The sequence below is a fragment of the Danio rerio genome, chromosome 3, assembly GCF_052040795.2.
Source record: "Danio rerio strain M-AB ecotype USA chromosome 3, GRCz13ab, whole genome shotgun sequence".
Lineage (NCBI taxonomy): Eukaryota > Metazoa > Chordata > Actinopteri > Cypriniformes > Danionidae > Danio > Danio rerio.
Genome location: NC_141023.1, coordinates 18,811,825 through 18,823,537, shown reverse-complemented (window position 1 = coordinate 18,823,537; position 11,713 = coordinate 18,811,825).

Here is an 11,713-nt window from a genome sequence, read left to right as displayed (position 1 = left end):
GTGATGTAAACAATAACAATATTGACCGGACCTTCCTGTTTTACATTTTAAAATTCCATAGCTTCTGAGAGTCCAAAAAGTTCCACATAATGTTATGATAACTGTTAACACCTGTTATGATAACACCAAGTTATAATTGAATCGCCTCTTACAACAAGCAGGAAATGTTCATGGGCCAATGGCATCACCACATTGAAATGGCTGAAGGTATATGCCATATAGGTAATTTTCTCTAATGATTAAGGCCAGACAGAATGCGGACCTTTTTTGCTATTTCAGCGCCGAATTTAGTTTAAAATCTGCGGATTTGTGCAGAATTATTTTGTGAGTAGGCTTAGGCTATCATGACTAAAGCCTATGAACTTAAAAGTAATACCTTTTTAACTTGTATTTAATGTTTACAATGCAAATTCTATTAGATCCACTTTGGTAAACAAAGCAAGTCTTCTATTTAATATATCATTTAAACTGTACAACTGTACAAACTGTAATTGTGAGTAAATTATATTAACATTTTCATATTAGTCAATAATTATACTGTAATGATTTAAAACTGAATAAATCTAAATTTACACACAAGTATAAAAACAGAATCTATGATGGACTAAAAATTTGCGGAAATCTGCGCGCACAGATACTATGTGGGCCTAAATTACTAAAACAATGCTTTATATTAACTAATAAAGTATTTTATGTTAACTAATACAGTGTTTTTACATTTTGTAATTAACTTTTTACAGTTAAAACAAAACTAGTTTATAACAAAATTATTGTAGTTTTTGCTTTGATTTGCTCGACGATGTCATCTGTCCTCCATCTGTTGAGTGACTGTATTTACAGTTTTAAAAAAAACTAGATTCATTTACAACATTTAATTGAAACAATAAAACAGCAATAAAACAAACAAAAAAGAGAGTTCAGATCCCTGAAGTGTGTTAAAGGCATTCGGTTAAGCCCTCTACATCATTCTTACTCTCCTCTCAGATGGGATGGTAGTCAAAATCATAGGTTACAATGGGCCAAACATTGGTCCGCGGGCCATGGGCATCAGATATACATAAAAAAGAGGTGAGCAAAAAAAGAGTGATAATCTGAGAATAAAATACTTAAGTAATTTGATACTATAAAAACGTTGTTTTAAGGGTATAGATTTGAGTTATTATACAGAAATGTCTTCTTTTGTTATAGAAAATGTTTAAAAATCAATCACGTTTGATCTTGGACCACATTAATTATATATTTTTTTATTACAACACAGACTATAACCTAATGATTTTCTTATATTTTCAAAAAAAAAATTCAGCTTAGTCCCTTTATTAAACTGGGGTCGCCACTGCGCAATGAACCGCCAACTTATCCAGCATATGTTTTACGCAGGCTGGACGGTGGTGCATTGGGTAGCATGTTCGCCTCACAGCAAGAAGGTCGCTGGTTTGAGCCTTGGCTGGGTCAGTTGGCGTTTCTGTGTGGAGCATGCATGTTCTCCCCATGTTCGTGTGGGTTTCCTCTGGTTTTTCCCACAAGTCCAAAGACATACGGTACAGGTTAAATGGCTAGGCTTAATTATCCGTAGTGTATGTGTGTGAATGAGTGTGGATGGATGTTTCCCAGTGATGGGTTGCAGAAGGGCATCCGCTGTGTAAAACATATGCTGGATAAGTTGGCGGTTCATTCCGCTGTGGCGACCCCTGATTAATAAAGGGACTAAGCCAAAAAGTAAATGAATGAAAATATAAGAAAATCATTAGGTTATTGTTTATGTGTTGTCATAAAGAAAACCTTTTTTTTTTTTACCTCTTTTGTGCATTTATTTAAAGATCACATTTCATTTTGTCACTGGCATTACCTACTTTTTGGCAATGTTAAAGGTTTTTATAAAAAATTTCTTGATTTTCATCAGTACACTGTAAAAAACGCTGGGTTTCACACAATTCATTCATGTTTTTTACAAAATGAAGTGGAGTGGAGATAAAACAATTAAGCTGTCCTTAAAAAACAAAAGAATTGTGTTAATTCAATTTATTTTAAATAAGTAGTTTTAACAAGCAGTAAAAGTCCCTTTTTTGTGAATGTAGTTATACAGAAAAAAGACGAATAATGCAACAAATTAGTATTATGGTTTATGTGTTGTTTGAATGCATGTATTATCTATTTATGTGTGTTTGCTAAATTATTGCTCTGTTATTTACTATTTTCCCTGGTTCCATGCTTTATTTTACATTGTGGAGAGTTTATTGTTAGGCTACATGATGGGTCTGTCTGTCTGTCTGTTCTTTGTTTTTCTATGTCTGCAAAAAACTATAATACTAAAAAAATATTCAAAAGTGTTATTTAATGATGATAGTTTATTTTGTATGTCATTTGCATCATATATTTGTTTGTTTTGAGCACAGTGTATTTCGATCTGTTTTTTTTACCTTCAAATAAACCACCTACCTTCTGTATAAAATATCAATTATTGCCTGTTATTGATGACTTAAAAGTGTTTAATTGCTGGCAGCTAACTCTCTGCAACTCTCACATGGTCATCCACTGAAGCTAAGCAGGGCTGGGCCTGGTCAGTACCTGGAAACAATACCTGGAAAAGAGACCACATAGGAAAGCTAGGTTGCTGCCAGAAGTGGTGTTAGTGAGGCCAGCCTGCGGTTTGTGTGGGTCCTAACGCTCCAGTATAGGGAAGAGTACTCTATACTGCTCAGTAAGTGCTGTCTTTCGGATGAGACGTTAAACAGAGGTGTGGATGTTAAAAATCCCAGGATGTAGGAGTTTAACCCTGGCATTCTAGCCAAATTTGCCATCATGGTCTTTCTGACCTCCTAACCATTCACATTTCATAATTAGGAAATTCCTCTGGCACAATATGGCTGCTGTTGCGTCATTTAGGTGAATGCTGCACACTGATTCTACCCATTGTGTAAAACGCTTTGAGTGTCCAACAAATATAAATGTAAGGAATTAATAATGGTTCAAATACCATATTGTTTCATTTCAAAATATAAAGAAATAGCCAACCTAAAGAGTCTTTCGAGTGTAATGTTTCTAGGGTCAGATACAGACTTTAAAAATACAAATTCCATCACGAGACCTTTGTTTGAGACCAAGAGGAGTATAACTATGGTAAGTATAGAGACAAAACAAAGGTTTGAAAATGTAAAATGGAGTTGAGATGATTTTGACTACAGTTATTTGGGGGCCCTAAGCAATAAAAAAAAAAAGTTTACAAACTAACCATATACAATGGGCCATATTTGTGGTTAGATTTGAATATTTGCATGTGTAGATCAGAAGGAACCTCCACTATTCATGTTTTGAAAAGGATTATTACCGTTAAATATAGACAGATTTTACAACATATAATAGAAAATTTATAAAAGAGTTATAATATTGATTCGCGATTAATAGGCTTCTTAGCATTGGTTGGGCCCTCTTATTCCCCGGATTGATTGTCTCGCTTATTGGTTAAGTAAGTTCCCGACTACAAAAACAGTCCTTTGTCTGTGGGCTCTGGGGAAAGAAAAGTGTCATGTTTCAGTCGACCACTAGAGGGCAGAACCTCAGGTCAAATAAAGCAAAGTTTTTATTTTTCGTTAATAATAATGATATTGTAAACATACGACGTCGATACATATTTATATATTAATTAGTAATCATATTATTGATATTTAGAAACAAGCACCAGTTCGGGTTTCTACACAGACCCAGTTCTGGTAGTTTTTGACGACTACAGAGAAAGGTAAACAGTCCCCTTTCTACATATAGAAATGGCAAGAGGCCAAAGTAAATTAAAACATAAGGGCAAGTTCAGAGTTCTGCTTTTACCCACCATTCATTGCTCTAATCTCCTTCCTCACCCTCCAGTGCTGATGTGGTGCCGACTTCCTTTCTTTAAACTCCAGTTATGGCTAAGAGGAAGGAACTTGTATTTGACTTTGATTTATTTTACCCCAGAATTTCCCTTTTAAGCAGATGAAATTTAAGAAGCAAGATATAAATGTGAGGATGCTTTTTTGCCAAAGGACAAACACACTAAATAAACATTGTCAGTAACATTGTGTCCAGAGTATCTGCAGCTAATCATTGATGTCAGATCCTGGCCTCTTTTTTTCTGGGAGATTATTTGAAAGAAAACAGTTACATGCTGTTCTGGACACACTATGATGTACGCTTTGTGTTTTTAGAAATTAATTAAAGCCAAATAAACTAAGACACTAATCCTAAAGCACTGGAACATTTGGTGGGCATAAATTATAGAGGGCAAAAACAACAGATTTGCTGAAACATACTGTTTTTGGATCAGTGCGATGTGTTTTTTGCCAGACAAAAATCAAATCAAATAAATATTTAGCAAGGACAACTTAAATTGATTACAACGCTCTTATGTTATAAATAAAAAGATATAAATAAATGTTCTTCTCAACTTTAAGCTGTTAAATTGTTTTTAAAAGTGATTATAATATGAAACGTTTTGTAATATTATAATACTTTTTGAAAGATTGTGTGACACTGAGGACTGGAAATTCAGCTTAGTCACCACAGGAGTAAATTACAATTTTATCAACACTTCTTGGGGCCCTAAACAATTAGTTTTTTTTTTTTTTTTTTTTTTTTGAGGGGGCATCTCATACTAAAAGAAAAAAACACAAGATCATTTAGAGCCCCTGCTGAAAAAAAAAACAGCTTAAACCAGCCTCTGGTTGACTGGTTTTGGTTTTAGAGGGGTTTTGGCTATTTCCAGACTGGTTTCAGCTATTTCCAACCTGGTCTGGCTTGGAATTGACCAGCTAAAGCTAGCTTGACCAGCCTGGTTTAAACTGGACATACAGTTGAAGTCAGAATTATTAGTCCCCTTGAATTATTAGACCGCTTGTTTATTTTTTTCCCCAATTTCTGTTTAACGGAGAGCAGATTTTTTCAATACATTTCTAAACATAATAATTTTAATAACTCATTTGTAATTAATGATTTATTTTATCTTTTGCCATGATGACAGTAAATAATATTTTACCTGATATATTTCAAGACACTTCTATACAGCTTAAAGTGACATTTAAAGGCTTAACTAGGGTAATTAGGTTACCTAGGCAGGTTAGAGTAATTAGGCAAGTTATTGTATAATGATGTTTTTTTCTGTAGATTATCGAGAAAAAATATAGCTTAAAGAGGCTAATAATTTTGTCACTAAAATGGTGTTTCAAAATTAAAAACTGCTTTTATTCTAGCCTAAATAAAACAAATAAGACTTTCTCCTAAGGAAAAAAATATTATCAGACATACTGTGAATTTTCTTGCTCTGTTAAACATCATTTGGAAAATATTTAAAAAAGAAGAAAAAAATGAAGGGGGCTAACAATTCTTAACTGTATTTGGTTTTGGCTGGGCTTCCAGTCTAGGGTGCGTTTCCCAAACAACGACGTAACTCACAGCTGAACTATAATAGTACTATGCATCGTTTGGGAAAAGAATGATGTAGTGATGAGTGTTTCTCAAAACGCATAGTTTCTCTGTCGCAGATCCATCGTTTGAACCACATTAGTAATAACGTAAAACGCCCAAAATGAAACTCTAAACAACCGATGTGGTTGAGAGAGGAACCCCATAATTTCTTTGTGCAAACTATATTGTTTTACACAAGCACGCATTTAAAAAAAAATCCATTATTAGTTTTGGTAAAAACATACACTTGTTTTCCATATTAATTGAAATATATATATAGGACCTCATATAGGACCTGTTTTTCCTTTTTTTTTACAAGTAGTTTACAACTACTTGAGTATGAATAATTTAATATGTTCAGAATATCTTGTTTTTTGCTCAACAGTCAAGCTTTAATTATGAAAATGCTCAAACTGTTGTTGTTTTTTTGAGCGAGATCCTACTGGTCTAATGCGATTTAGTGATCTATGCTAAGCTAAGCTAAAATTGCATGTGTCATTCTGGTTCAGGGTCCCTAGTGCACAGCTTATGAAGGACCGATTCTGCTTTAACATTAGTGGGGGGAAAAATAATAATAATGTGTAGCACTGTCACCTCACAGCAAGAAGGTGACTGGTTCGAGCCTCGGATGGGTCATTTGGCATTTCTGTGTGGAGTTTGTATGTTCTCCCCATGCCGGGGGTTTCCTCCGGGAGTTCTGGTTTCCCCCACAGTCCAAAGACATGGGGTACAGGTGAATTGATTAAGCTAAATTGTCCATAGTGTGTATGTAAGTGTGTGAATAGGAGTGTATGGGTGTTTCCCAGCACTGGGTTTCAGTCAGAAGGGAATCTGCTGTGTAAAACATATACTGGATAAGTTGGCATTTTATTCCACCTCTGATGAAAAAAGGGACTAAGCCGAAGGAAAAAGAATGATTGAATGAAGATAAAAATAATAGAACATTAAATGAAATAAACAGTTTAGCCTGTTGAAAATAATAGCACAAAACAGTGATCACATCTAAATAAAAAAAATCTAAAAATAGATTGAAAACTGAAATGACTAGTTTTTCAGTTATGAGCAGTGAACAGCCATTCACTTCCATTGTATTTTTTGTTCCAACATTCTTCAAAATATCTTGTTTTGTGTTCAACATATAAGGTAGAAACTCCTATAAGTTTACAACTACTTGATTGTGAGTAAATTAATATCTGTAGAATATCTTGTTTCAACAGAGTCAAACTTTAACTGAAATGCTCAAACTCTTTTGAGTAAGATGCTACTGGTCTAATCCGAATGAATAATTAATGCTAAGCTAAGCTAAAAGTGCACATGCCATTGTGGTTCAGGGTCCTTAGTGCGCAGCTTATGGAGGATCAATTCTGCTTCAACTTTAAAAGCTGTAAATAAATAAATATAATAATAATAATCAAATCAGCTCCAAAACTGTAAACAGATAATGTTACTTATCTCATGTGTAACTGACCCACAATTCACACCTTGAACTTTGCCTGTAAAATAAAGCTGCTCATGTGAAATCCCACCCACCTCACTCCGTGTCTGATATTTCTGCTCGCCCCACACTATACTTAAAAGGAGAGCCAGAAACGTGATTGATAACAAAACCATGTTGGAGGTGGAGCTGTTTGCCTAGTAGCTGCATTCAAAAACATGCAGAGGTCGCGGAGGTTCCCCCTTCCCACTGGCCCCAACCAATCCGTGGCCCACTTTTTCCCCAGATGCCGTTTTTTCCCCCAGTGTCATCCTGTGGGCCAAGTGTGTTTGGAAAAACGAGACGTGGGTTGTGCGAGTCTTTTCCAAGAAACCGCATTCTTAGAAATCTTCTGATTTCCCGAAAGTCATGGCTTTAGTGTGGGCCCTTGGTGGTTTTATGGGACAGTCTAAATCTACCTGAATTATGTGTGCGTTTGACAGGAGAGGGCTTTTATTTATAAGCACAGTCATGTGTAAAATGAGGCCTTTAAGTTCACATTCACAGCTGCCTCTGTCATGGCTGTGTTTTGCAGAAGGAATTTTAGGCCTGGCTGGGCCTCAGATCTCTGGGAAGAAGAAATACTTTTTTTCCACTGAAATTGATCCTCATCGGCCTGCTGTTTTCATTCTAACTCAAACTACTGAAGCCATTTGATCTGTTACAGCTCTAAATTATACAGCAATACTGGCTCCTGTAAAATATATATATATATATATATAACACATAGTTTAGGAAACTGAACATTATTACAACATAATTACCTGTAAATTACAGCTGAATCTAAAAATCTTCCACTTGTCGTTTCACTTTTTTAAGTCATCAATATTATCAGGAAAAATAATGTTCAATATCGGTTATTACAGTTTCCATCCGTTGGTTTGGCTCATATTAGGGCCGGACAGAACCTGCAGACATTTTTTGCTATTTCTGCTGAGAATTTTGTGGAAAATCTGTGGATTTATGTGGAGTAATTTTGGGAGTATCATAATTAAAAACTTAATATATGACATCAAAAATAATACATTTTTAACTTTTATTTAATGTTTACAATGCAAATCCAATTAGAGTCAAATATTTGGTAAACAAAACAAGTCTCTCATATAATGTCTCTATTAAAAGACAGAAAATATTACTTTATAAATTGAATTGTAAATAAATCATTTGAACACATTCATAGTAGTCACCATTTTTACTGAAATTAACTTAAAAACTGAATAAATATAAATTTGCATACATTTACACAAGTTAATAAATAGACTCAATGATGGGCTAAATATCAGCAGATTTCTGTGCGCGCAGATTCTGTGTGGGCCTGCTCATTTCTTACAGTTCAGCACAACGATATAGCTCACTGGCAAAAGCTCATATCTCCCAAAACGATGGCGGTCACACTTTTTCCTCTGCCTCCCATATCTCTCCTGGCTGCCTCTTGTCTCATCTTATTCTATCTCTGAGACTCTCCTTGCCCTGCTCTCCAAACAAATAAGGAATTATGGATTTGATCAACTGGTCTCTGAATGCAATTGACACCATCTTCTCGACAAGAAGTCTGGGTTCAGGGGAACCCAACTGTCCTGCGTGGATTTTTGCATATGAATACATGATGGACGGGTGTGAGAAGTGGTGTGTTGTGTGCCTGTCCGCTCTGTCCCTAAAGCAGGGGTGGACAACCCTGTTCCTGGAGAGCCGCCTTCCTGCAGATTTCAGTTGCTACCCATTTCAAACACACCGCAACCAATTAATTAGGACCTGAACACCACGTGATAATTACAGGCAGGTGTGTTTGATATGGGTTGCAACTGAAATCTGCAGGAAGGTGGCTCTGCAGGAACAGTGCTGTCCACCCCTCCCCTAGAGGATATTGAAGATATCTACCTATTCGGAACCTTGATAACAGGGTTTCTGCTGATGGGCTTAGATGGGGCCCTGAAGAAACCGACGACTGATAAAAGCAATCAGTGCAGCTTAACACCCTACCAAGCTGGCCGGCTGGAGTGAAAGGGTGGTGAGCAGGGTTGTTAGTACTCAGACTGTGGTCTTAGACCGCAAATTGGTAAAACATCGGGAAGAAACTAGAGGCTTTGCAATGAAATTTGGTCAGACCTGCAGACCAGCGATGGACAATAGATTTATGTAAAATTGGCAGACATTGACCCAAATTAAAAACTTTTCTTCCCTTTCGGCTTTTGTACTGTATACAGAATAATATACTGTAATATAAACACACAAACAAAAAACACCTACAGTGCTGTAAATAAAGATAGACATAGATTCATGTATGGTATTCCTGGTGTTACTGTATGTTCTTGACTATATTTGACTGTTGGACAGACTATTGTGAATGTGATGACCTATACAATAAAATACCGCTGACACGTTTTTGAGTGAACAACCATTCCACTCAGCTTAGATCAACCAGATCTCTTCACTAGGAAATTATGCTATAGGTTTCTTATACTCAATAATTTACAAAGATGTACTTAGACATTTGCTATTTGATGAAATGAATAGGAAAATCAATTCTGTTGTGAACAATCATCGAGTGGTTTGGAGGTTTGTCCGTGTTGTTTTGAGAATGTTATTCGTGTTTTAAGAAATGAGCCAAACAAATGAATAAAAACTGTAATAATAATGTATAATACTAGATTCATTTATTGTAAATAATATTTCAAAAGGGATAATTCACCCAAAACTAGACATTATTTCATCATTTACTTACCCTTTACTTGTTTTTTTCATCTGTTGAACACATACAAAAAGATCCAAAATCAAACAAAAAGTGCTCAGGGGTAGCTTACATAACGTGTCGGTGCTCTTTGGGTAAGGGATTTATCAGAATGAACAGCAAAAATCAGTCCAAGGCAATTGAAAAATGTGGAAAACTATTAAAAAGCCTTTATTGACATGGCTCTTCCTTAAAGGGTAATCTGATTAAGGCAGTTGGCATAGGTTTTAAGCAATAGCCATGTCAATAAAGGCTTTATAATATTTTATCTACATTTTTCGAATGCCTTGGACAGTTTTTTTTTTGTTTTTGTTTTTTGGTGTTTACACACAAAAATATATTTTGAAAAAAGTTGGAAACCTGTAACCATTGACTCCCATAGTATTCATTTATGAAAGTCAATGGTTACAGGTTTTCAGGTTCTTCAAAGTATTAAAGTATGCTCATAAAGGGTTGGAGTCACTTGAGAGAGAGTAAATTGTGAGTAGATTCTCATTTTTTGCATGAACTATCCCTTCAATCCTAAAAATGCTGAGTTATTTCAACCCAATTCTTTGTGTAATACAGACTAAGCCACCGGCTGGGTAATTTTTAATAAAAAAATTAATTTATCGGGCCAAATTTACCCCAATGTTTGAGTTAGTCCTTATTTTACCCAATTTGGGTTTAAACAACCCAGCATTTCTTATAGTGTTTAAATCAGTGTATTACACTCTATATAGATTTTAGTATTTACTAGAGCTGCACGATATATCATTTTAGCATCCATATTACAATGTGGGGTGGTGCAGTAGGTAGTGCTGTCACCTCACAGCACGAAGGTTGCTGGCTCGAGCCTCGGCTCGGTCAGATGGCATTTCTGTGTGAAGTTTGTTTGTTCTCCCTGTGTTCGTTTGGTTCCAAGTCCAAAGACATGCGGTACAGGTGAATTGAGTAAACTAAATTGTCCGTAGTGTATGTGTGTGAATGAGTGTGAATGGATGTTTCCCAGTGATGGGTTGCGGCTGGAAGGGCATCCGCTGTGTAAAACATATGCTGGATAAGTTGGCGGTTCATTCCCCTGTGGCAACCTTAGATTAATAAAGGCACTAAGCTGAAAAAAAAACTGAATGAATGAATCACAATGTGTGAATGTGGAGTCAGGATTATAGTTGACCAGGTATAAAAGTTTAGAAAACATGACAATTTTGGAGTTATTTCAAATTAAATATCGCAATGTACGTTTTTTTTCCAAAATCGTGCAGCTCTACTGTTTACAACTCTTTGATAATGACTGCAAAGTACTATTAACTATGGTGTACTCATAAACTGTAATAAATACTATAGTATACTTGTTTTTACTACAGTAAAATGTGGTGTTTTATAGTATAATACATATAGTTGTAGTAAATTTGTTTGTATTACTTTAGCTGTCTATAGAATTACCACAACAGATTGATTCAAATACTATAGTAATTCCTTCAAATTACTAAAGTGTTAATTTTATGAGGGCTGTTTTGTCTGTGTTTTTTTTTTTTTTTTTTTCACTTTTAAAGGGCCGGTAGTTGTTGACTTAGATTTTTACAAATCAATAATGACCACAATGATTTCAGCAAAATTTTCTTTAAAGGGCAGCTATGATGAAAATCATCTTTTGTAGGCTATTTGGACAGAACTGTGTGCAGCTATAGTGTGTCCACAGCCATAAAGAAGTGATTGAAAGACAATAAGTCTCTTTTTTTTTAATTTCCTGACGTAAAAATAGGATCCAAACCCCTCCCATTTTGAGGCTGACCGCAACATGACATAGGAGTTTCCCCGCCCACCAAATTGATTGGCATCTGCGTATTAACATGTCTTCATAGTAATGCTTATAATCATATCAACAAGACAGGACGTGCGCAAAGCAACCGGGATTAAAAGATCTGTTAAGCTCTTTGTGATCATCAATCATCATTAAATGTGATCATGAAGGAGTTTGACACGTTTAAAATGTTTTTAAAACAGTGCATGTTTGTGATGAATTACATTGTTTTACGCGTTTTATCACCACAGCCGCACCTCAGTACAATTATAAAAGAAGACGCTTCAATTCCAGT